Source organism: Plectrocnemia conspersa, unplaced genomic scaffold, assembly GCF_051122295.1.
Source record: "Plectrocnemia conspersa isolate PC_06_02 unplaced genomic scaffold, ASM5112229v1 ptg000002l, whole genome shotgun sequence".
Lineage (NCBI taxonomy): Eukaryota > Metazoa > Arthropoda > Insecta > Trichoptera > Polycentropodidae > Plectrocnemia > Plectrocnemia conspersa.
In genome coordinates, this window is record NW_028277166.1 from 20,929,556 (window position 1) to 20,942,282 (window position 12,727).

A 12,727-nucleotide genomic window follows, 5' to 3' on the forward strand; every position below is an offset into this window, starting at 1 on the left:
CAAATTCGACGATCTAATCTATAAAGATTAGATCGTCGAATTTGGTCGTGGCAGAAAAATGTGGATGAGTCAAAAACCTCCCTTAGAATGACATGTGTATAAAAACAGACACATCTCGGCAAAATCATCATAAACTTCAAATATAGCTCTTATACCCATTGAGTATGTACAAACTCACACCGAGATGAGCAGCGTAAAAAATAATATTAAATGCTGTTATAAACGCGCGTTTTAAAAATAATTTTAAATTGTAAATATAATCGAAATTTGATTAATTCATGGGAATGGTCGCATAAACATAGTTGTCTCTAGTCTTTTTTAATTTTTGGGGAGTATTTGTTTTCCAAGTTGCATTTTACCATCTGTGGACATAATAATCCTAAACATATTAAAATAAATGATTTTATACACTGACTCCACTCTCTTAGTTTAAATATCATTATAAAAAAAAAACTGATTAGATGTATCAAGCACAAACTCGATGTTGCGAGCGATAATTGAAATCGATTTAAAAAATAGCTAGCCCGAACAATGGCCGGCGCGCCGAGTGCTGAAGGCCAAACATTTCAGACTGGATCGCTGGCGCTGACGCCGGCAACAAGGTTAAGAGTCCGATTTGTTTGATGAAAAATTGTAGCGCCGATGACCCAATAAGCACGAAAATCTCGCCCGTGTGTGAGATCACCGCGAAGAGAAAGGTGTTTGATTGATATTGAGTCACGACGATGTAATATTTCGGCGTACCGAACTCGCTTTTTATGTAATACGTAAAAACTGGGCGTGCGTTTGGAAAGCGCCGATATTGGATGCTGCGCGACCTTGAAACTTCTTCGTTCCACTTCCTTAAGGGGTTTTCGACATATTACATTATACACATCAAACTATGCTGTGACGATAGTGAAAACGAAGCGGAATGGTAGAATAATCGATTTTGAAACAGATCGCGACAGAACGTGTGCGAGTTTCAAAATAGATGCTTCGGTAGAAAGTGTTGCTTGACTTTGGTTCGAACGTATCGAGAACAAAGAATTACAATACACCTATAACTCGTTGTACGGCCGATTTTGAAGCGTCTTTTCGCTATAACGGCCTTCTTGGTTTCGATTTGCAGTCCAAAAATTTACGATGTAATGGCCAAATTTTTAGTTGTTAAGACCAGGGCTGCTTAATTTTTTACATCGCTGAGTTTGAATTTCTGGTTGGATTCTTGACTCTGCAGGCTTTTTTAAAAACATTGATTGATTCAAATTATTAAAATGAATTATAGAAACACTGCTTTAGGAGCAAATTTCTTCTAAAAAAATATTAACCTCAAAGTATTTGATGAAGCGATTTGTCATTTCGAAAAATAAATAAACAATATCTTTTAAAGCAATCTTAAAGAAAAATGAGCATCAATATTTATTTTGATAATACTAACTTTGATAAAAATTTGTGACAAATTTTATATGTTGTCCTATTCTGAATGAGCTGGTATATGTAATTCAAAGTTATTTAAAAAAAATATACATATATTTATATATGTTTAAGAAAATGATAATTATTATTTCTGGCAATTATAGATATTAAAAATATGAAACAGCATTTGGTTCAAACACCCATTCCTCTGATCATAACCACAAATCATTACACAACCTATCTTATACTTTTTCCTGTCGTTTATTATTATTTGCTGCTGTAGATATTATTTTTATTACTTTTAAAATTATTTTAGTCGTAAAACATTATTCTTTACCTGAATAAAATATTGAAGAACGATTCGTTTTGGTATAGCTTTCTCAATTAAATACAGAAATTTATTGTGTTTTCACATTCACAACACATTTAATTAGTTTAGCATAGCATATAAAAAAAATAATGTCTCGAAATATAAGCAAAAATTGAAACATTTTGTATGTGGTCTTATCTCTTCTCCCCCCCCCCCCACCACCATATGACACGAGTTTTAAAAATAAAAAAATAATGCTCAAAAATAAAAGCTTTCAAAAATAAGATATCTCGTTGTGTGCATGAAGCGATTAATGTGTGTTTTATTTCATTATTTTATATTCGACGAACCTTTCATTATTAAATATAAATCATTTATTGTTTATTTATTCGAGATAATTAACTTCAAAGATCTAAATGTGTTTGAGAATATGAATTAAGAGCCGACTAAACTCATATCTGTCTTTGTCGAGTTATTAAGTAGTGGGAGTTTGGGAGACCCTTTTAAGATTTATTCAGTAATCTACTTTTTATTATGGAACTCTTCACTCTTAGAGGAAGTTATTCTTTTTTAATGACTGTTTAAATCTGACCCAAATATCAACGCCTCATATAAGAATAGTATTTTTAATATGGTAAAAGATTATTTGATTTATTTGACCCATAACCACAAGTCATTATGTCCCTAACGATATATGCAGCATAGTCATTATGGTTTAAACTGATTATCCTGTCATAAATATAATGAATACAGATCTCCAAAAACGATTTAATGAAAAATTATTTTTGTGACATTACTAGTTATACCCATTTTATTTCATTCAAACACACAACGAGTATCATCAGAGAAGGCAATTAGGATAACGAGATGAGGCATATGAATACCACACAAGCTTGTAAATAGTAGGCATTTCTGACCATAATGACCTTTTCGCAACGCCTCGTTTGCCGATTAACAAATGTTTTTCTTTCTACTACAATTGTGGTTTTTCTTCTGGTGTACAGTGTGCACTTAAGCAGTTTTTACCCATGTTTTGCTCACGTATCGATACGATTAACGGTTAAGTGTTAATGACGCAAGCGTGAAATCGACACTTGAACAGGTAGCTGACACACTTAGTATTCGTTAATTGAATAACTACTATAAAATAATATGTGTATTGATCATTAATGTATACAGTGAAAGCATTTATTTTTAAATATATAATAATTAATTAAAATTACTTACTGTATTTTTATACATTTTGGATTGTGTAATTCCTCTTGTAATAAATATACGTATATTGTTAATTTAATGTTAATAAATCATATTTGATTTATTTTTTACAGTACTTAATTACAAGTGCTTAGCTCGATGCAATATTGAACACTGAACCAATCTATCCATAAATTAGAACTTTTAATACATAACAATCAATATAAAATAGTTTATAATTTGAATTTAATGATATCAAACGTAAGCGAAGATCTTTATCTAAAACTGGTCATCGTTAGCTTATCAAATTTTAGCTAAATTTTCAATTAATATTTTATTAAATAAATTTGTATTGCTAAAATTAAAAATTTATTTTTTAATTGTTTTATCGAATCCACGTTAAATCGTCAACAAAGTAAAATTTTTCTCAAAGAAAATTGAAATTAGCTTCCAAAGAGTTTTGTGTTTTACTTACTGCTTTGTGTGCAAACACATTCAATGATTACACAAATTGATAACAATTTAATTATAAATTGTAATAAGCCGATCATTTTAACACAAGAGTGTAATCTGAATTGTTCTTGTTTTTAATAGCCGGCTCTTCGGTCAAACACATTGCGTAAGCAAACTCTTTTCTCCTTTTGTCTTCCGTTTATTATTCGCAATATTCAAAATGTTGAAACGAAAAGCCACCGTTGCATAAGATCGCTCTCAATTTCACTCAAAAGTGCACACAATATCTCGGCAAAAGTGTGAGAGATAATCGTTTCGACACGAGTCTGTGGGAATTTTTAATGGTGGTGTTACTCAGCATATAAGATAATGCAAACTGTTATTTTATTGTGAGCATAAATCTGGTTTATTAGGCGAAATGTATCTCTTTATTTGTCTATTTAGGAAGTAAATCCACGTGGCCTGTTTCAAGAAAAGTCAAGAAAGGAACTCTTTTCATTCAGATGCTTTAATTGCATTCATCTAGCTGCGCTATATAATTTTATATCGTTGAACAATCGTTAAGTTTGTTAACTAACATTTTACTCGCATGATTTATAGCGGTAATAATATATGTCTAGCTTTATACATACGTACATTAGTTCTTACTAATTTATATATAGCTCACAAATAGCATTATAAAATTATTTAATAGAACATAAACAGAAAAAATAACTGCTTATTATATGTTTGTAATTTGTAATTAACAATGAACTGTACACATTTTCTCCTTTTGCAATAAACATAAAATATTTTCAATATTTTCTGCTTTAGGTAAGAAATAAAAAAATCAAATTAATTATGTATGTACTTATACATCTTAAAGCAGAAAAATTTTCGATTTTTTTCCTAAATTTTTTTACAAAAAAGCTCAGTATTTTTATAGAAATTATTATTGTATATCATATATGCAAGTAATTAGCTTTTTTCTAGCTAGTTTATATTATAGTCGATTCTTTTATTTCTAAGGATTTTTTTTCTAAGATAACGTTGTTCTATTTTGTTAATAGTTACTATTTTTATCAAAAAGTAAATAATATTTATATTAAAATACCCTAATCTGTCTAGGTGAGCAACGTCGTGTTAATGATTTAACCCTCTGCGGTATCGCCGTACATGTACGGCGATTGATCTATCATTGTTTTGAGGTACCCCAGATAGTTATATACTTACATATATAACTGAAGAAATAATAAATAAAAAACATCATGATTATATAATGATTTTTTTTATAGCTAATGATAAAAATAAATTAAAGACTACAAAATAAATAAACATATCAAAAAAAATATTAAATTTATAAAAAAAATGCCTCTGAATTGATATAAAAAAATCACAAATAAAATAAATTAACGAAATTTACTAATAGAAAAATTTTAGAATAAATAATTAAAACGTACGAATACAAAAAAGTAGTAAAATAAATTAAAGCAATAGAATTTTGAGAGTCATCGAGTTTTTCTATAATTACCTCTAAATGCAATATAAAATAATAATAAATTAATAATAACAGAAATAATTATAAAAAATAGGTAAAATTAACTCACTCTCAGGGGGTTAACGACTAAAATGGCGGATCAGGCTACCAAACGAACTCAGCCAAGTTATTTATAAGATTGATTTCTCAGAAAATTTTTAGGGAAATACAAATAAAACTACAACCGTTATCGTGGTTACAAAAATCATTATATCCTATATACAATATAAATATTTGTTTTTGTTTCAATATCTATTATAGATAATTTTTTCCCTTTTTATTTTTTTTAATGGAGTTATATTTTTTCGTTTTTTTTAATGGCCACTATTTTGAAAAAATATGGCAAATAAAATCAATTTTTCAGAAAGTATTTAATAAATTTTCATGAGATCCTTTGCAATAGGCATAATTTTAATATAAATCATGCAAATAACGTAGAATTCATTGCTTAGATTAAAATGTAGTAAACGTATATCATAAAACATCAAAAAAAATTTTTTTTAGTATTTTTAAAGCGTGGAAAAATGATGCATCTTAAATAAAACATAAAAACATACACCACATAATTTTAAATATTGTACGTTAACTTTTTTGTGCTGATGTTGTTATTATTATAATAAAATACTTATCAATAAAATTATAGCCCCAGACAACACGGAATAAAGCTCTCAGATTGCATTCCTAACCTTTGTGTATCGCAATTATTTTTTTCTTGGCAATACGAAACAAACTTATATTGTTACGATCCATAAAACCCATGGTGGGTTTCGAATCGAAAATAATTACACATCGCAGCCCACACTTCAGCCATAAGTTATGTAAGTTCAATGACACGCGAATTAATTACGCACATCAATCTTCTTCTTGTGTATCGCTCACGATCGTTTAAGTGTTATATAATGAGTGTGAACGTTCGAAATTTGATATTGAAACAACTTATGGACAGTTAAAATAAAATACCACCGTGGCGTGACGCCACTGGACCGCGTGAAAGGTAATAAATTGGCAAATGATTTAATTTTCATACTTTTACAGCCGAGTGAGTTGATCGTAAAAGCATATTATTTAAGAAACAATTACCTTTCAAGCATACATAATAAATATATTATTAACGACGAATAATGGACAGCTATGAAATATAAAAAAACGCGCTTAAAGAAGAACTAACATAACTGCAATAACAATATAGCTTTACAATGCATGTAACTTTACTGAAAATATAAGAGAAATAATTAATTAAGTTATAAAAGTTTAATAGGTTAATAAAAAGTAATACATATTTTAAAACGCTTGACGTACTATATACGTATATAATATAATGACACGTAGGATCATATGTGTTATACATACATACATGTCTAGCGAATTATAGATATTATATATTATACATATAATCTAATTTCAAACACTTTTTTAACCTGGCCTTCATTTGTTGAACATTATAATTATTTTTGTTTGTATATTAATAGTAATAAGTCATCTTCATATGGAAAATGGTGATATTTCAACGATTACTCATCAAAATAATAGTATGTATAATAGCACATACCAAATATCGATACATCCTCCTCTCACTATTTTAGTAAAAAAGTCTTATTCACGAATAAAAGACACGTTCATGACGATCGTCCTTCACATTCACCATCGCTGTGTGCGAACAAAATTTTTACGTATTTAAGAAAATGTCGAGGCCGCAATCAAGCCGTACCATTGTCAGCGTTTTGAGGATTCCTCTCACGTTCCAGCCATCTGAGAGGAAAATTGATATCCGAGCAACGAAGCAACACAAGAACGAAAGAATCCTTGCTCTTAACGGCTTTCGACGCGCCCACACATTAGTAAAGTCAAAGCCCTCAACTGGGACGTTCCGAAAATTTTGACCCCCGTCATGTTGCGTGACATTTGGGCATAAGTAGTCTGTTACTTAATAATAAAAAATCGATTACGTATTAGATACGTAACAGCCGATACGTGTTGAGCCGACTATGAAATCTCGTTATGCATATCAGATGATTTTTAAAATCTCATATTGGTCTATGATATTATGACACTAGAGAATTTATATTTTTCTATTTATAACTAATAACTATCAAATATGTATTAAAATTAATACAGCTCATTAAAAAAAACGCAATAAAAGTAGCACATTAGAAAACTAATCATTAATCATATTCAAAAATTTTTTTAGTATTCTTCACGAGTATCGATTGATAAGATGCGCACAAGTATTCCACATTAGTATCGATTACTCTCACTTGACCATACGCCAACATTTTCACTGCTTCCATTGTCAAAGATGAAAGGAAAGCCAACGAGCTCGATTGAAATTCTAAAGATTATCCCACCAGAGAGCAGCGGTGTTAAAGTGAGAAAGGAAAAAAACACAGTTAGTACACGCAGTTTTTCCATGTATACATAACATCTATTAATTCCATTCCGACCGTGTGTTCGAACGGTGAAATTCGGTTCAGAGGTGAGAGTTTCTGAGGTCCGGCCGGAGGATTTGTTTCTGAGGTCTTAGAAAGCGTTTTGTCCGCAATTAGAATCGGTCGCGTGATCGGAATGTATCGAATATCTTAAAAAATCGCAAAAGTTTCCAAACGGTACGCGTATAAAATAATGGATAGCTCCCGAGGCACTGTGACCTCAGAAAGTTTGACCTCAGAGACAGACTCCTACGGGTCCGGACCGCTCACTATGGACAGGTGCCACTTTCCTTTCTAGTTCTGGTAGCAAGGTGCTTAAGGAATTGAGTCAGATAAGTGAGAATTACTACTTAATAAAGTAAGTGTTACACATTATTGATCGAGAAATTAAATTAAATCGATACATTAGTTTATTTTTGCAAGATAAAACTATATGTATCATGAACATTAGATATTTTTACATAGATTTAATACTAAAATTCATAGATTTAATACTATAAATGGACGCAATTTAAAGATAGTTACGTATAAGAAAACGAGTACGGCCAGGGAAATATTGTACGGAGGTGTGAATGTTTATAATAATATTTCTAGGACAATCCGAAAAATAAAAATATAGCGGGTTTCCTCAATGGAATAAAGAAATACCTTCGTGCATTAAGAAATAAATTATAATATTAAAGTATTTTTATATTCTATTCATGTTTTATATGTAGGTATGATTTGATTAAACTTGTTTAGTGTATAAAAAAAAAAAATTTTAGAAAAATATTATTGTTTTGCAGTAAAAACGCCCAAATTTCACGCACTATGTAAATAAATTAGAAATTTATGGGTAAATATTAAAATATGGATATTTTCACGCTGCGCGGCTTACTGCAGTTTCGCGACTAATTAAACATTGCCATTTTTTAAAATATGTACAAACTTACTGTTGTGATCAGGTCCGGCGTTGGGGCATCCGCCGTGGGTCCCGCGCCTTAAAGAGCCCCACGCGATTTTTTTACTTTTACAAATATTTTTTTGAATTGTATTTTGAAAAAGAAACGCGTCAAGCGACTTTCTCGACAAAAAAACTCGTAACGCCCGTCTAAGCGCACCCCGCCTGGATACAATACGGTGCTAAATATTCTCAATCCGTTTCTATTTCTTGGGATTTTGCAAAAGCAAGGTCGTCTTGAACGAAAACACATACAGTTATTGCTGTTGCTTTCCAAATAAAAATATTTGTATATCGGTTGTCAAGATTACAGATGTTTATATAGTGTATTATTTCTTACGCCAGGTCCTTGACTTGACGTTATTAACCAGGTTAACTATTTTTCTATTCATTTAATTTTTATTAAAAAAAGAACATTATAATAATAACTTATTTTATTTAGTTAATAAAATAGTGTTAGGGCTTATCTATATATTTATTTTTTCCTTCATTATCGCCAAAACTTGGCGGCACTATGGTACAATATTTTGGTGAACCTCGACAGGGAGACTATTGTACCTATTGCCCTTCACCATCCGTTTGCCAAAATATTTCAAACTTTATTATTAAAGATTTTGAATTAATGGATTAAAATGATTTTTATTTTTTTTCTGTAAATATTATATTATATTTACGGAAAAACTATTATTTTTATTAATGGCTAATTGTACCTTTAACTTTCTATAAAAACAGTTAATTTGCACCTATGATCATTTATCACTATTGCAACACTAAATAAATAAAAAATGCACGTGAAAATCGAGAGCATTTCCGACCGAGTTTTCCTTTGACAGTCGCCATTTAAAAATATGTCAATAATGACCGACATTTAGCATTCTCGCAATTAAGAGCAAAAACAAACAAACGATGACCGCCAACGATAAAAAAATCAACACAACGCACACTTTAAATTCGTGCGTATGTGAAAATATAAAATAAAAAAAACACAATCAATTAAATTGACAATTACAATACAATGGTCGCGATTTAACTTCACAATGGCCAATAGAATGTTTTGGGCCAATTAAACCGTCCTCGGTACTATATGAAAATTTCTATTTTTTCAATCACAATTACACGGTTTTAGGAAAACGTCGATTCGTTTCTATTAATGCAAGGTTTTTGACGATTTCATATTTTTATCATTTTTTATAACCGTTAATTTGGTCGATTACTATCGAATGTACAATTAAATCTAATTAAGATCTTGTTCTATTTAAATTAAATATGCAACCATATACGTTGCATATTTTATATTATCGAGCAGTTGCAAAACCTAGACGCGAATGAATGCGCGTTGGCCAAATTAAAAAAGCATTGAATATATACTTAATTCTCAGCGTAGGATGAGCGAATCGTTAATTTAGTTTAGGCTTCGTAGGAGTAGAGGAACTAATCCTATTGTCAATTGAAAAAAACACGTGTTATCGAATTGTCATTGAACATTCCAAATCTCTCTTTTTTATTTTATATCGTTCACAAATTGACGCCCAAAACCGCAAATCAAACCGACCAGAGGCATATCAGATGCAACAGTAACAGTGAAAGCATGTCTTGAGAAAAATTTCTAATTCGTTCAAAAATTGCATGTCCGTACTGTAAATAGATGTATAAAAAAACTAACGCGATTTGAGCGGCAGAGTAAATAAAAGATACAGCATCACGAATTAGAGATACGAATGAAAAGATCGTGCCTATTGAGTTATGCAGTTTACAATTAATGTTTTACAATAGGATCGCCTTCAAGAATGTCGTATTTTACGACTAGATTTTCCTAAATTGTAGATGATTGTTTTTTTCTTACATAATATTTCAGAAGGCCGACTACATTTTTCTCAAACAGGTGTCGTCTAAGAGTTTTTTGATTATGCAAAAAGACAAGAAATTTATCGACGATTAGCTCATCTCGAATATTATACAAACACTATTGACACACAAACACGGTTCGGTATTTTTGGTCACATTTATATGTATATTTTTTTATTTATATAATTCTTGGAACTTCCGCGTATTCTCATTGCCCAATAGATTGGACCTTTGGTTTTGATTTATGCAGATACTTTCGAATTGATGCTATTAATGTACCTAGATTGTAAAATAGCCACATCCTTGTTCGTGACTTTATAATTCTTCTGGTGAATGATGTCTAATCCTTTATATTTGTGTCATGACTTGCTTTCGTAGATTCTTCGCATATCTGAATGATGAATCCAAGGCTCCGCTTAGCTTTCTTGCGAGAATGTTTCAGCGGTTTTCCGCCAATCGAGGCCGTTTTCGGCAGGCGATGGTCTCTATTTGACAGCTTATGATTTTATTATAAAATATTTATATTAAAACAAATATATAACGAAATAGGAGCGACAGCAAGTGACAAATCAAATAGGGATTAAAGTTATTTTCGTTATTTATCTATATTTAATAAAATATGCATAAAAAATCAATAATTAATTTTCTAAATAACTACCACTGTTTTTACAAAACCACGATTTTTAGTCACAAACTACACACTGTCTGATTTAATATTATATATTGTATTTAAAATATAAAATTATTTATATGTTTTTGGTTATAATAATAATAGTTGTACCACAAAATGTGCCTTAAAGAAATTTGATAAAAAAGATCTTTTATTATGTATATTTTTCATTAAATTCTGGAATAAATTAAATCACGTTTTAATCCTGTGGGGACCACATATTTACGGTCACATACAGATATGGAATCGAAGAATAAAATAGCTTCCCATATCGAATCAACCCCTCGCCGACGCGTCGCGGATGTACTAATCAAGCGCGACCAAAATTAGGGGAATCTGCAAACAGAGCAATAACATTTTACGTCTTCCTGGATTAAAAATAAACAAACTAGTTCGAAACCGACAATCCCACGCAAAAAGGGAAACGACATCTTAATTTTAATATGTCACGGATTATTTTATAATAAAATCCAGGATGACGAATATTGCACCTTGCAAGGGAGACGATCGTGAGAAAAATTACACTTGCGTGAGGACCAAAAACCGTGGGAAACAGGACGATATTGCGCAATAATATTGACGGAAGTCTACTATATAAGGGGTTGGAGTTTCCAGACAAAGACACATCACTCTTGCCATCGGCACGGGAGCAAGCAGCCTCACTGAAGTCCACCCTACGCCAGCGAAGACTTACGAGACGCCTGCCTGGAACTTCATCCTGTCGCAGAACCCCTGGACGTCCGCAAAGAGCATCCACCACAGCAAGAACCGAGCTAAGATCAACCCTTTTGGAACGCGAGCCGAACAGCTGATATTTTGGCCATCCAGCACTATCTGTGAACTTCTCTCCAGAAGTACGGCCAATAATTTAAATAAATCGTTGTCACGTAATTTGTACAATTTAGTAGCTAATAAAAACCTACATAGGTGACCTACAATCCTATTTGACGTTTAAAATTCTACTTTTACTTAAAATATTTTAGTAATGCATCATTAAGTCCACCATTTTGATATGTTTTTTTATTGGGATGTCATTTTTAGCTTAAATTTATCATAGAAAACGTAATTTATTGTTTAAGATTAATATAATTTTATCTTTTTTTATGTATATATTTTCGTAAGAATACGTTAAAGTTACATGGCAGCTTAGACTTTCTCATGTTGCGGATCACAATTTTTTTCAAGGACCGACATCATAAAATATTTATATGTCTATTATAATTTCAGGAATTCAAATAGGGACGTGTTGAAAAGAGGGAAGATAAAGTCAAGTAATTGAAAATATATATTTTTAAAAGCGATTTTTCATTTTAAAAAAAGCAGTGTAAAATATATACTTTTCACTAACAAGTCACCATTTTACTCTAAAATACACAAATCACTTTTGGCCGCTGTTATTTTTTAATATACTTAACCGTGTAGCGCGTAATTTTCGGTTATTTTTCTAATTATTTGTTCGCACAGCCGAAATTTAACAAAAAATTAACTATGCTTTCCTAAAATTGAGATAGTATTTCAGGAAATGCATTATTTGCAAAAGTATGATATAATGAATGCTTTCAAGAAGTTACCTCTTTACCATCGGAGAATTTAAGGAGGCAATCTCTTAATTTGTACTTTACTTAAAGAGGTCGTATTGCACTTATAACTTCCTCTATGGTTGAAGAAATTGTCTGGATATGCTGTTAGAATCTGTTGAATCTGGAGATGTTGTTAGAATAGTTTTATTGATTGTTTTACCGCTGGACAGCAAAATATTTTATATACATATATAGATTATGAATCTATTTTCCTACAATTTTAATGTGCGAAAAATCCAGATTTTGACAAAAACATGAATAAAATGCAGCAGCAAAAAAGCCATTTATATTTATTTACATTTTATGCACTTCAACTTGTTTACCCATATAAATTTAAGTGGTTAAAAATATTGACTTATTCAATAACCCTAGAAGCATATTATAGTTACGCAGTT

The 12,727-nt window shown here is 30.8% G+C and overlaps 1 protein-coding gene across 2 annotated transcripts in view; it reads right to left on the reverse strand.

Annotated features, from left to right (window-relative positions):
- Cht6 (Chitinase 6) overlaps nucleotides 1-12,727 on the reverse strand; it is a 70,092-nt gene that overhangs the window by 56,471 nt on the left and 894 nt on the right. The gene's annotated exons all lie outside the window — the stretch shown is intronic.